The 14,072-nt window shown below is 37.2% G+C and overlaps 1 long non-coding RNA gene across 2 annotated transcripts; it reads right to left on the bottom strand.

Annotated features, from left to right (window-relative positions):
• Positions 1–5,391: 5,391 nt before the first annotated feature.
• Positions 5,392–8,449, bottom strand: LOC113737980 (uncharacterized). Of its 2 annotated transcripts, none has more exons than XR_011842300.1 (2): positions 8,208–8,449; positions 5,392–5,770 (listed from the first exon to the last, which is right to left on the bottom strand). It is a non-coding gene; the product is annotated as an uncharacterized lncRNA (long non-coding RNA). The 2 variants fall into 2 exon arrangements; XR_011842301.1 differs by lacking the exon at positions 8,208–8,449 and adding an exon at positions 6,518–6,591.
• Positions 8,450–14,072: the final 5,623 nt, after the last annotated feature.

Below are 14,072 nucleotides of genomic sequence, written 5' to 3'. Positions count from 1 at the left end.
TTTTGGGAGGGAAAAGAGAGTGTTTGGCCAGCACTTGAGGTGAGAAGAGAAGGGCTTTGATCTGGTGTGATGCTCCCTTGAGAAGCCTAAGAATGTGTGGCCCAAAATGCTCCAAAAGTCAACTAAGGAGAGTGCGCGTAAGCGCGCGTTTCGTGCTCGTTTCCTCTCGGGTTTGTTTCGCTTGTGCACTAAACCTCTAACGCACTTATATTCATACTATTATTATTCACACTTAATGGTCAAAAAATAAAGGCCTTAAGTCCCTTAATTGATCGCGCGCGTAAAAACGCGTACTTCCAATTTTGCGCGATAACGCTTAACTTTCAAGAAATTCTTATAACGATTGTTTTACTAACTAATACTTGAGCATTTAAACATAAAAATACCTAATTTGAGACAAATGTACAAGTCTCCAATTTTCTAAACTTATTGTATCATCGAATCAATTATTTACTCCAATTGCGTATTCACTATTTTCACTTAACGGGTTTCGAGAAATTAATTTTTGAAACAAACCACTCTAAAAATATAAGTAAGTCATAGATCAATGTAATTAGGTCTCAAGAGACTAGAAAATAATATTCGGGGCAAACAGGCAATTAAATATTTTAATAAACTCGTAACAAGAGTTTAAAAATAAATAAATTTTTGCGAGTCCTCATGACTTTTTCTTAATTTACTATTGATCATTCTTACTTTTTCAAAATTAATACACTCTCAATTCAAATATAGTCTCGAAAAATGTGTACTCGTTGTTCCGAACTAAATGAGTTTTCGAAAAGTAATTTTATAACAAAACGCTTTAAAAACATAAGAGAGGCGTTTTTTCATATAAATGAATTTTAAATAGTCGAATTAATTAATTAATTAAGCCAGTAAAATAAAATAAAATAAGGAAATTTTCGGGTCCTCACAAGTTGACTCTTCAGCTACTTTCTATTCATTAGAAGCATTAATGAAGCACTTTCTTGATCTTATATAAATAGTGTATGGTCAGAAACTTCATATAACTTTTGCACACTGAAGATACAAAAGATAAAGAGTAATTTTAGTAAAAGAACACTCTCCAGCTAAGATTTGTAGTTTTGGTGGTGTGAAGTTCATTGTAAACTTTTCATTTGTGAGTAAATACTTTAATAGTGTAGTTCTGTAAGGGTTGTCTTGAGGGATAGTAAAGCTTCCTAACTTGACCGAGTGGGGTTTGGGGCAAGGAGGAAGTAAGCTTTCCTTTGTACATAAGATTAGTTGTATTTCATCAGTTTGAAGAAGTTTGTTTGAATTGATCTTCAAACTCAAGAGGAGCTTGGTAGTCAATTGGTTTGCAATTCCTTTCTTCTCATTTACTTATTGTTATATTGTGATCCTTAAATTGCTTATCTCTTCTACTTCTCTCAAGTGATATTGTTCATTCATTGATTGATTCATTGTGTGATCACTTAGAAAAGAAGGTAAATTTCATATTGAACAAAAAAGTGCCCATAACTTGATTAGTTTTCTAATCAACCTAATTCACCCCCCTCTTAGATTGTCTTCGATCCTAACATTCCCTAATTTAAGAATAACCGTAGGTACAACCATAGGATTTTATTCCTCAATTGCATTAGAAATTAGAGAAACCTTACTCTAATCAATAAACACGCTATGAGAGTTCATTTAAATTAGATTGTACATTTTTCTGACACAAACCCAATTATGCCAGTTACTACCAGGATTAGAACAGTCAAACAATTACAGATTCAACTATTCCAATTAGCAAATAGATTAAGTGTATAATTAAATATTGTGCACCTATTCAAACACAAGCACTAATCATACTATATAAAGCAAAAAACGTACAAATATCAAAGAATAAAGGAAATAAACAAAATCAATTAGATCTCACAGTGATAGCTGAACCAAATTCTTGGTATTTCTTGACTAGAGAATAAAATTAATTACTCTCCATTGACAGTAACTCACGCAATTCCATTAAAAGAAATTGCGTCAACGTTCAGCAATGGAAGAACAACAAAGAAGATGACTAGCTGAAGAAAAAGCCAAGCGGCTCCTTCACCCAGAGTCACGGTTCTTTTTGGCCAAGGTCTTAATCATGCGGGATTCCAGCCCACTTCTCTTATTCTTTTTGTTTCCTACTAGATATCTACTACCAATAATAAACTCCTAAATAAAAAAGGAAACCTCCCAAGATAATGCTAATTGTTCCCTATTAAGACATCTAATAAAAAGTGGCAGTTTCCAAATCTTCAACCAATACTCCACGTAGACTTCATCTTGAATTGAAAAACTTGCACTTGACAATCAACTCCAAGAAAATCACCTATTTTTAGCACTTTTTACTCCAATGCCCTATAATTAACATAAAATACCAAATATAAGTAGAATTTGACAACTAAAACGATATTTGGCTAAAATCAAGGGAAAAATAATTATAAATTTACCAACAAATTATGACCTATCGTCCTCTATTTATAATCTTCAAGTCCCTTGAATTTTTCACAAGGAGGTTGGTTTGGTCTTGAAGAGTCAAGATTATGAAATGGAATAACACAAAGTTGATAAAAGTCTATGTCTTGGGTCCAAAAAAGTTGCTGTCAAAACATCATGGATGCTACAAGAAAGAAGGATGAAAAGATGTCTACAAGTTGTGCAAGTTGCGCAATTTGCAAATTTTTCTCGCTCAAGTATATGATGCGGTATCTGAAGTGAATTTTACTATCTGGTGTCATATACTACTAAACACTCTTCTTTGATAAGCTCACTAATGAGTATCTGACGTGATTATCTGGCTTCACTTCTTTAATCCGAGGTTGTATATTGTTCAACACCCTTTCTCTTGCAAAACCTTCTAACAGGTATTCGATTTTGTATCTGACTCGAAATTCACTATTTAGTCCCATATACTCTCATCCAATCCGATGATGACTTTTCATGAATGGCCTCGTATTGTCCTTACTCATTCATCCTTACCAAAAAATGACAAACATTAGCAGGCAAAAGGGACGAATTCGTCTTCTCAAAGTTATTTAAGGACATCAAATATTATCAAAATGATCATTCACATTGTCTTAGGAGCTCAAAATTAGCTATAAATAAACTAAAATATACACAAACTATTTGGTGAAATAGATACTTGTCAATTTTTGTGATTTTGAACCTAAAAAATTTTCAAATTTTGCCTTTCTTTTCCCTCCTTTCTCATTTACTAATATCTAATGATTAAGTGATTAGATCACTAATTAACTAGTAGTAATTAATTAACAGGAATAACTGTTGAAAATTTCTTCAATGATGAATGGTGACTTGTAATTACAAAATAATATCAATTGATATACCTAATCGTGCTATTTTGTGATTGATAGAATTTGATAATGACTACAAATTAGTTCTATACAATGTGAGAAATAGTGTTTTGATAGAAGAAAAAATATAGGGCAAAAGAAGGTTATTCATGAGGATTTTTTTTTTTGAAAATTTTAAAACTATGATAGTTATAAAAATAATTTTGTAGAAGTAAAGGAGATAGGAGGGAAAAGAAAGGCAAAATCCAAAAATTTTTTCATTCAAAATCACAAGAATCATAGCAAATTATAAAAATAATTTTGTAGAAGTAAAGGAGACAGGAGGGAAAAGAAAGGCAAAATCCAAAAATTTTTCCATTCAAAATCACAAGAATCATAGCAAACATCATGTTAAAAGAGATGTCTAGTTTGTTTTGCTAAATCTTGTGACAATTAGTGTAGTTTTGTGACTTATTTGTGTTGTTTAATTTATTGCATTTGAATTTTTGAGTAGTGAAATGTGTGTATTAATTGTTTCCAACTTTTAATTATTTTTATTTTTTTTACTAACACAACTTATATACATGCATAAGGGGTATTTATAGAATAAAAGTTTCATCTCTCTATTTAAAGTATTTTTTTAATGTTATTTTTTCTAATTGGACTAATTTTGTTATAAAACCTTAACCTTATGGAAGGTTTTGTGTAATTTTACAAACTTTAGAGAAGGCTAGTGAAATTATCATCAAACATCCTAGGGGAGGTTTTTGAAATTTTCCCTCGTTAAAATCATAGAGTGAATTAGTCTCAACACAATGAAAATTTTGATTCTCCAAATAGTCTTTACTGTGAATCACAAGGAATGACCTTTTTAAAATGGAAATAATTACTTTAAAAGAGATTGTATTTCAATAGTAAATGGAGCACTAGAATTACGATAAGACTAAACTTAATTGTAATACAAATAAACCTAAGGAGCCGTTTGATTTAAATTTTAACATCACTATCACTGTATCCATGATAAATTGGGAAATAGCAATAAGTTTGATAAAAGTCCAGAGTTTTTGATAACTTTACAACAATGAGTTTTAGTAATAAAAATACAATAGATAAGTAAAACTTACTCTTTAGTAATTAATCATTGAACACATAGAAAAGGTCTATGTAACCTATTAGAAATTTTGATTGATTTTAGATAAATATTTTGTATAAATATGACTTAAATTGAAACTCATCCTTATCTCGAAATCCACTTACCGAACACCTCCTAACATCTCACATCTTTTGTCGTTTCATGCTACTTTGGAAAATAATTAGCAGTCCCAGGTCACAGTTCATTTTGAATTGATTTTGTTAGTATTGCTAAACAACACAAGAGATTAATGGATCTCTCTTCACCACAAACTGGAGATGTGAGAGATTTATCAAATATTGAGTTCTTGCTGCAGTTTTCATCTGTGACAGCATTTTTCTTTCAGAAAAATAAATTATTGTGTCTCTTATTTACTTTTTTTTTTTTTTGGAGAAACCTGGTTTGAATGTGAAGTCAGAATTTTTAAAATTCTCAAGTTTTTCTTTTGAAGCCTAATAGTTAACTTATAGCTTGCACTATGTAGTAAGAAAGTGGCACCAGCATGTTTTGTCAAACTTCTAATAAGCTTATTTTCTTTTTCATATAATTTATATTAGGGTTGTTCTTAAATGCTAAAAGTTAAAATTTGTGACGGCCCCACCTTTCTCTAAGGCGAACCAAAGGGTTCGGCGGACCGCCTACCCAACTCTCGCCAGGACTCACTCACTCACTACAGTCCTCAAATAAATTACAAGGTACATCTCAAAATAATACATTAAAACCTCCATGAATTACATATCAAGCAAAGTGAAAACTAGTTCCCAAGCGTGGAACGTATACATACATCCGATTCAAATCCAAACATCCATACAAGCCCAAAATTACAAAAGATAAATCTAAAATCAAAGGGTACAAGAGAAATCCATCCATTTCAATTCCAAACAATCACACTAGCCCAACTATTACACAAAATGAATCCAAATCTAAACTATACAAGATATATGCCATCCAGTCACACGAATAACGTAATACAAGCGCTCATTTTGCCTCGATCCCTGTGGGGAAAAGAAAACATTTGGGGTGACCTAGTGTGACGCCCCCACTTCTCCCTAAGGCGAACCAAAGGGTATCCGCGGAACGCCTGCCTAGCTCTCGCCAGGACTCAAGCAATTCCATTCAACTTATAGCCGGACCACACAATACAAACCGAAACTTAGATACAATAAATGAGGAAACTTTCAAACTTAATAATAGTCAACCATTCTCCAAACCACACGTCAGTACACAAAATACAATTCGTCCAAAGGTTACATTTCCATACCAAAAGTACAATCCAAAGCCGAAGGCATAAACAAAAGTATTAGCAACCCTAAAACAAAAGTACATCAAGAGGCTGCTCCATTTTACCTCCGAATTCAACCTGTTAAGGAAAACAAATCTACAGGATGAGCAAAACGCTCGTGAGGCCAAGAACACACATGCAGACACATAGTTCAGATAACAAGCCCAAATAACAATTCAGGTAATAACTTGCAAGTAATTAATAAGGCCAACAAAATGTAACCAGAAACAATTCAAGGATATGGAAGCTCTCAGGAGCTAAGTTCCACATTTGCCGATGTCATTTGTATATCTCCCCGTGATGACTCTCCGTCAACCGGATTGATATTTTCATATCCGTAGTTCACCACTTACTTCTCATCCGTCCACCATACACCACTTCGGGCCCGCACTACATTTATAAGGCGATACTATACGAGTATGCCAAGCGAGATCTCTCATTAGATCAAGCTTATCATTTGAGTCTCATGGCTCACCGAGGTTCCCGACCAAGCCCATGCCGGCTCGAGTTCCAAGGTCGGCCTATGAGTTTGGGCGTCCCCCATTTGTCATGTAAATGTCGAGGAGATTCACTCCATCGACGTATGCAATCATAGCATACCATTTCATGTATTCAAGCATTTGATAGGTTTAAGCAGACATTTCAAGTCATGTAAACCAAGCAAATCATGTTAAGCATGAGTCATTCGTTTCAAATGAGAATGAGTGCGATCAAGTACACACTCGACTCCATTTTGTCAAAATCAGTTAAGCTAAGCATGAAATCAGGTGAATCAAGCATGAATCAAGACTTTAGGGTTCAAGTAGGCATACACTTGACACTCACCAAGTTATGCAAGCAAGTAAATTGGAGGAAGAGTTCAAACTTCCACAGTAGGGTCCTCTTGGAGGTTCTCGTGCGTGCCTGAGCAAATAATAGTGAATTATCACCCATATCCCAAATATCGAGGAATAATTCGTTCACTAGTATTACTCTAGGAAATTCCGTGAAAATGAACCTCAATTACTCGTAAATCGAGGTTCGAGAGAGGTTTGATAACATTCAACAATATTTAAGTCTTTATCTAGGAAATCGGGGATAAAACGTTTAGATAATATCAAAAGAATAAAGAGTTCTTGAAAAACTCTATTTCCTTGAAAGTTGGAAAAATTTCAGTTTTGTTATGAATCTTTGAAAAATCGTAACTCACTCGGCATAAGTCAAGAATTGGAAAACTTTATACCGTTGAAAACCTCTTAGAAAGTACTGCAAGTTCCTAGAAGACACTTTTCCATGAATCGAAGTGGAAAGTGCTCAAAAATGAGCCTAAAGTTGCTGTTCCAAATCACCCAGGATTGAGCCGGGGTTGGTTTTTCGCTAACTTTGAAAATTCGGCAGAATTCACTCGTTGCAAACCAGCCCTTGAAATTTATAGATCAATTAGAGGTGCAAGTAAGGTTTAGGTCAGAGCAAACGGATCAAGAATCGGAGTTTCGAGTACCAAGATATGGTAGCTCAAAAGTTGGGAAAAATTCAAGACTGTTACAAAATTTCCAGATTTGGTTCCAACTTTGGACCTTTAGTTAAGTGCTGAAACGGACTTGGATTGACACCAAATTTTGCAGTATAATACTTCCATATGAAGGTTATCTCTCTATCAAATTTCACGGAAAAATACCCTCGGGAGTGGGGTCATTCAATCAACCAAAATTTGGAAAATTCCTTAAGGCAATCTGTCCAAATCTAAGATTTTCAAAACGAGCAGTCGCCGTATTTTGATCATAACTCTCTCAATTTAACTCGGAATTGGGAATGGTTGATAGTTTTAGAAAATAAATTCATAGGGATACAACTTCACAGAAGAAATCGTTCCAAGTTTCAGCATGCAACTAGTTCAAAATCAAGGTTCAAGTTGCAGCATTATCAAATCATTTCGGCAGAACGGAGAAACAGGACAGCCGACTTCAGATGAATGGTGTGGCTCACACACATAAAACCAGGACGTACATTATACACCGATAAAAACATGGAAACGTCTAGTTTCAAATGCCGCTGACGGCACTTGATTTCGACGTCGGAGCACGGAGTTATGGACAAAATACAACCACTGGTCTGGATTACGGCGAAACCGTTTTCCAGATTACCAGTTTTTGAAATAAATTCGTTTGAGCAACCAAAACTCAATATTTTTCAACGAAATTTTGTACACAACTTCTACAACATGTAAACAACATAATCAAGCCTTTAAATCCTCAATTATCTGCAGTAAAGTGACCGAACAGAGCAGGGGTAAAATGGGAACTTTTTGTTTCAAGAGTTAAACAACGTTTCTGTCAAGAATGCACCTTTAATCTACTTCCTTAAGCTCTAATTCAGCAAATAAACCATCATCAAACATCATCACAGCCATCAACCCAAAGTGGGAGTTCATAGAGCCCACATTTCCAACAATCCAAGCTACTAAAGTAAAGATTCCAACTCAAATGCGTAAATCAACTTCCATAAGACAAGTTGAAGGTGTTAGATTGTTGCCTACTTTGATGGCTGCTCAGATCAGAAAATTTCGGTCCCTATGAAGCCTGAAGACAGCCGTGAAACTCCTCCCTTTTCCAGCCTAAGTTGTTGTCCAAGTAAAAAGCTAAACGAATGTGAAGTTTGGTGAGAATCTGTGGAAGTTTCGGTAGGAATTTGGTTGAGTTTTGGAAGAAAAGAAATGGTGAAGCTTGGTTGTTCCTTTGCTGCAGTCTAGCCGGCCATTGTAGCAGAGAAAAGGAAATGAATTTCGGCTCTGTAGCCTTTGCGTACAAAAGACGCTTGACGTCAAATCCTTTGATACGTCAAATCAATTTTAACTAGTACCCTACGCGCGCGTTTTGTATCTGATTTCTCTTACGTTTGTTGTACTAGTGCACTAAACCTCTAGGGCCCTTACATTCATATAAATATTATTCATTCTTAATTGTACCAAAATAATGGTCCAAGGTCCCTCAATTAAGCGCGCACGTGAAAACACGTATTTCTAATTTAGGCGCAATAAAAATTAAAACCTTTGAGAAATTCTTATAACGATCGTACCACTAGTTATTACTTGTGTGTTTAAACCTAAAATTGTCTATTTTAGGACCATTGTATATGTCTTAAATTTTTAGCTTATTGTACTTCCAATGGCTAAAGTTTTTAGACACGTTTCCATTTTTCGCTAAATAGGCTTATAAGAAAATATTTGTTTATTTATCTATATTTTTATTTTATTATTTTTAAAATGAGTCACTTTAGAAATATAACGAACTATAAAATCATGTACTTAGGTCTAATAGGCTAGAAAATATTATTCGTGGCAAAAATCCAAATAAATAATTATTTAGCCAAAATTAGGGATTTTAAAATAATGGAATTTTCGAATCCTCACATCCTCTCCCCCTTAAGAAATTTCGTCCTCGAAATTTACCTTGATTGACGAACAAGTCTGGATACTTTTCTCGAATTGCTTCTTCGACCTCCCAAGTTGCTTCCTCCAACCCATGGTTCTTCCAGAGGACCTTCACTAATGGTATTTGTTTATTCCTCAATTCCTTTACCTTCCTATCCAGAAGTTTAACCGGTTTCTCCTCATAGGTTAAAGTCTCATCAATCTCAACATTTTCCGGTTGTAAGACATGAGAAGGGTCCGGATGATATTTCTTAAGCATAGATACATGAAACACATTATGGATTCGAGATAAACTCGGCGGTAATTCCAACTTATAGGTTACGCTCCCCACACGTTGGATGACCTTATAAGGCCCTACAAATCTTGGTTGTAATTTCTTTCCTTTTCCGGACTTCAACCTTGCTTTCAGAGGTGTAATCTTGAGAAATACCAAATCTCCAACATTAAACTCCAATTCTTTTCTCCGATTATCAGCATAACTCTTTTGGCGGCTCTGGGCAACCTGAATTCTTTGTCGTACCAACTTTACCCTTTCATTAGCTTCCTCAATCCAAGATACTGTGGTCGGATCTAGGACTTTCCGTTCACCTATTTCGTCCCAACAAATTGGAGACCTACATTTCCGACCATAGAGTGCCTCATACGGTGCCATCTGAATAGAAGAGTGGAAGCTATTGTTGTAGGCAAATTCCACTAAAGTTAAAAACTTACTCCAATTTTCTCCAAAGTCCAGAATACATGTCCTCAACATGTCCTCAAGTGTTTGAATTGTCCTTTCCGACTGTCCATCAGTCTGAGGATGATAAGTGGTACTAAAGTTCAACTTAGTCCCCAATACCTCCTGCATCTTTTGCCAGAATCTCGAAACAAATCTCGGATCCCGGTCGGACACAATACTCACAGGTATGCCATGCAACCTAATGATCTCATCCAAATACAATTTGGCCAACTTCTCCAACGGGTACTTCATGTTAATCGGCAGAAAATGAGCCGATTTGGTCAATCTATCCACTATTACCCAAATTGCATCATGGCCTCTCTGTGCTCTTGGTAACCCTGATACAAAATCCATAGTGATATTCTCCCATTTTCACTCAGGTATTTCTAGGGGTTGCAAAAGTCCTGACGGTTTCTGATGTTCGGCTTTAACTTGTTGACAAATTAAACATGTTTGGACAAATTGGGCAATTTCTTTCTTCATGTTCTCCCACCAATACAGACTCTTCAAATCCTGGTACATTTTATTCCCTCCTGGATGTACCGTAAACTTTGATCGGTGTGCCTCTTCTAAGATTTCCTTTCTAAGCCCTTCATCCTTTGGCACAACTACTCGATTCCGAAACCTCAATATTCCATCTGACCCCAAATTAAAATCTGTCTTGTCTTCCATTTTACTCTTTTCCACCCATTTTTGCACTTCCGTGTCCTTTTCTTGAAATTCCTTGATGCGTTCCAATAGAGTGGAGGTTACTATAATATTCTCCAAAATTACCTTCCTTGGTTCCAATCGAGGATTCCAGTAACTCACTTCTTCCAATAATTGAAACTCCTTAATCATCAATCCAGCCATTTGTACTTGACGACTCAAGGCATCGGCCACTACATTAGTTTTCCCTGGATGGTACTTGATAGTACAATCATAGTCCTCTAAAAATTTCATCCATCTACGTTGCCTCAAATTCAGCTCCTTTTGAGAAAACAAGTACTTAAGGCTTTTGTGGTCTGTAAAAACCTCAAATGTTACTCCATACAAATAATGTCTCCATTTCTTCAAAGCAAAGACCACAGCCGCTAACTCCAAATCATGAGTCGGGTAATTCCCTTCATGTGGTTTCAATTTCCTAGAAGCATATGCTATTACTTTGCCATCTTGCATTAAAACACATCCCAGTCCTTCCTTAGAAGCATCTGTGTAAACCACAAAACTATCTTTTCCGTTTGGCAAAGCCAACACAGGTGCCCTTGTTAACCGTCTTTTCAATTCCTGAAAACTTTCCTCACACTTAGGACTCCATATAAACTTCCCATTTTTCTTGGTCAATTCAGTCATGGGTCCAGCAATTTTCGAAAAATCCTGAATGAATCTCCGGTAATACCCTGCTAATCCAATGAAACTTCGAACCTCGGTAGGGTTTTCCGGTCGTTTCCATTTTGAAACAGCTTCAACTTTAGCTGGATCCACTTTAATCCCTTCTTTCGAAATTATGTGTCCCAAGAAAGTCAATTCTTTTAACCAAAATTCACACTTACTAAACTTAGCATACAATTGGTGCTCCCTTAAGGTCTGCAAAACAACTCTCAAGTGTTTCTCATGGTCTTGCACATTCTTAGAATACACTAATATGTCATCAATAAAGACCACCACAAATTGATCTAGATAAGGTTTAAAGATCCTATGCATTAGATCCATAAAAGCAGCAGGAGCATTCGTTAACCCAAATGGCATCACGGCAAATTCAAAATGCCCATATCTCGAGTTAAAAGTAGTCTTGGGTATATCCTTCTCCAAAATCCTCAACTGATAATAACCCTGTCTCAAATCCAACTTAGAAAATACTACAACCCCTTGTAGCTGGTCAAACAACTCATCAATGTGGGGCAGTGGGTATTTATTCTTAGTTGTAACATTATTTAAACCTCTATAGTCTATACATAGCCTCAAACTCCCGTCCTTTTTCTTAACAAACAAAACTGGGGCTCCCCACGGAGAATCACTCTCTTTAATAAAACCTCTTTCTAGCAAATCTTGCAGTTGCAATTTCAACTCCTTCAATGCGGCCGGAGCCATTCGATATGGCGTCCTAGAAATAGGGTTTACTCCCGGGGTTACATCAATCTTAAAGGCTATTTCCCGTTCCGGGGGTAGGGACTCCAATTCTTCAGGAAAAACATCAGGAAAATCTTTCACTACCGGCATGTCCTCCAATTTCACCTTATCACTAGGGGTGTTAATAAGAAAAGCCAAATATCCTTGGGCTCCTTTACTTAACAACTTTCGAGCCCGAATTCCTGAAATAAGTGCAGACGAGGCTAATTTCCCTTTTACATCCAGTTTCAGGGTTGCTTCTCCTGGAATACGCAACTCCACAACCTTAGTCCTACAGTTTAGCTGAGCATTATAACGGGCTAACCAATCCATTCCTAAAATTACATCGTATCCCTTAATCATCAATCCCATCAAATCAGCCGATAATTTTCGTTCCCCAATCCAGATTTCACAACCTTGATACACCAAATTAGCAATTAGACTTTGATCCCCAGTAGGCGTTTTAACCTCTAGATCATATGGTAACTTAATTGGCTTCAAGTCTATCCCCTCAAATTGGAAAGCAGCGAAATTCACTCGCCTATCCTCAGTGTAGTCTAAAGCAGCGAATATATTGGTCATCCTTTCCAACCAATTCTCCGTCACCTCTGGATCAGGTTCGCCAAGAAACTTAGGCGGGTTAAATTTCAAGAATCTCTCTAAGGCTCTATCCATTCCTCTTTCCTGACCCCCAGGTTGGTTAAACGGTCCAGGGTCCTGTCTATCAGCCAAACGCTCTAGGATATCAGTCATCCTATTAATGGCAGTAGCCACTTGATTACCCTCAATATTTTCCTGACCGTGGATCGGTGCAGTTGCCGATCCCTGGTCACCCCCTTGAGGTTGGGCCTGTCTAGTCCCTCGCCCGCGACCTCGACCACGACCTCGATCACGGTCTCGACCACGACCTCCTCTTAGTCCTTCCATGACCTAGGCGTGCCTAGTGCAAGAAATAAATAAATTATGCGATGCATAATAAAAAGCAGGAACCAAACAGGAAAACATTGGAATTAACAATAATTTACATTAATTAGCATATCCAGTTCATACAATTAGCAAGTCATGGGGTAGTCACAAAAATATAGCACACAGGTGCCACAAGAGTACTTTTAGTCACAGAAGACTAAAGTAAAGCTAGTGCCTCAGAAGTAGGCCACACAGTCGTGCAAAATACAATGGCCTCAGCACTTAGCATCACCCCTGCTAATTCTAGTCAAAAAGTCAAAAGAGGTCAATCAATCTAGACCTAGTCCGCAGCAGGACTATCAGGAGGAACCTCCTCCTCAGGATCCTCCTCCGGATCCTCCTCAGAATCCTGGGCTACTCCCATAGCCTCATCAACTAGCCTAGTGGCATCAGCTACAATATCGGAAGCCCGACTACGGACCTCCTCTCTCAGCCTAGTAAGCTGAGCCCTAGTGCTCCGGAGCTCCTCGTTAACCACAGCAGATGTGGCAACCTCGCCCTCAATCACCTCCTCAAGCTCGGCGACCCTCTCGCCCTGAGCGCTCACCATCTGTCGGAGCTCGTCTACCTCAACCTGTAGATCGCGGTTGGCATCCGCCAACTGACGACGCTCGTCGTCCAGAGCAAGCACTAGATAGTTCGGGTAGGCGAAAGTCAACCTACACGAACATCGAGGGTATGTATCATATGGTGAGTAGCGTACTCGAGCTCCTCCCGCTAGAGCTCGGTAGAAGATAGTCCTAAGAGGCTCATAATGACCATTCGCATGGCCATTCCCGTTAGCTGTCGGGGCTCCATTTCCGTCATCCATCCCTGTAACATAATAGCACCATTTGGGGTTAGAAATTTAAATCTCTATTTAGTTCGAATATCCTGTAATGCAAGCCTAACCTAATCATTGGTTCATCCCATTTGTCACTTGAGGTAGGACTAACTTAGTTGCTAGCTCGCCTCAAGTATCACTTAGGGTATGACTAAGTCATCCCATATCGAGTCTTAAGGGTAGAGTATCTAATATGTTTCCCATATAGATCTCTAACCTAGCGCTCTGATACCAACTGTGACGCCCCCACTTCTCCCTAAGGCGAACCAAAGGGTATCCGCGGAACGCCTGCCTAGCTCTCGCCAGGACTCAAGCAATTCCATTCAACTTATAGCCGGACCACACAATACAAACCGAAACTTAGATACAATAAATG

Source organism: Coffea arabica, chromosome 3e, assembly GCF_036785885.1.
Source record: "Coffea arabica cultivar ET-39 chromosome 3e, Coffea Arabica ET-39 HiFi, whole genome shotgun sequence".
NCBI lineage: Eukaryota > Viridiplantae > Streptophyta > Magnoliopsida > Gentianales > Rubiaceae > Coffea > Coffea arabica.
Note: the sequence above shows the minus strand (reverse complement) of the source record. Positions and strands in the feature narration are given on the sequence as shown.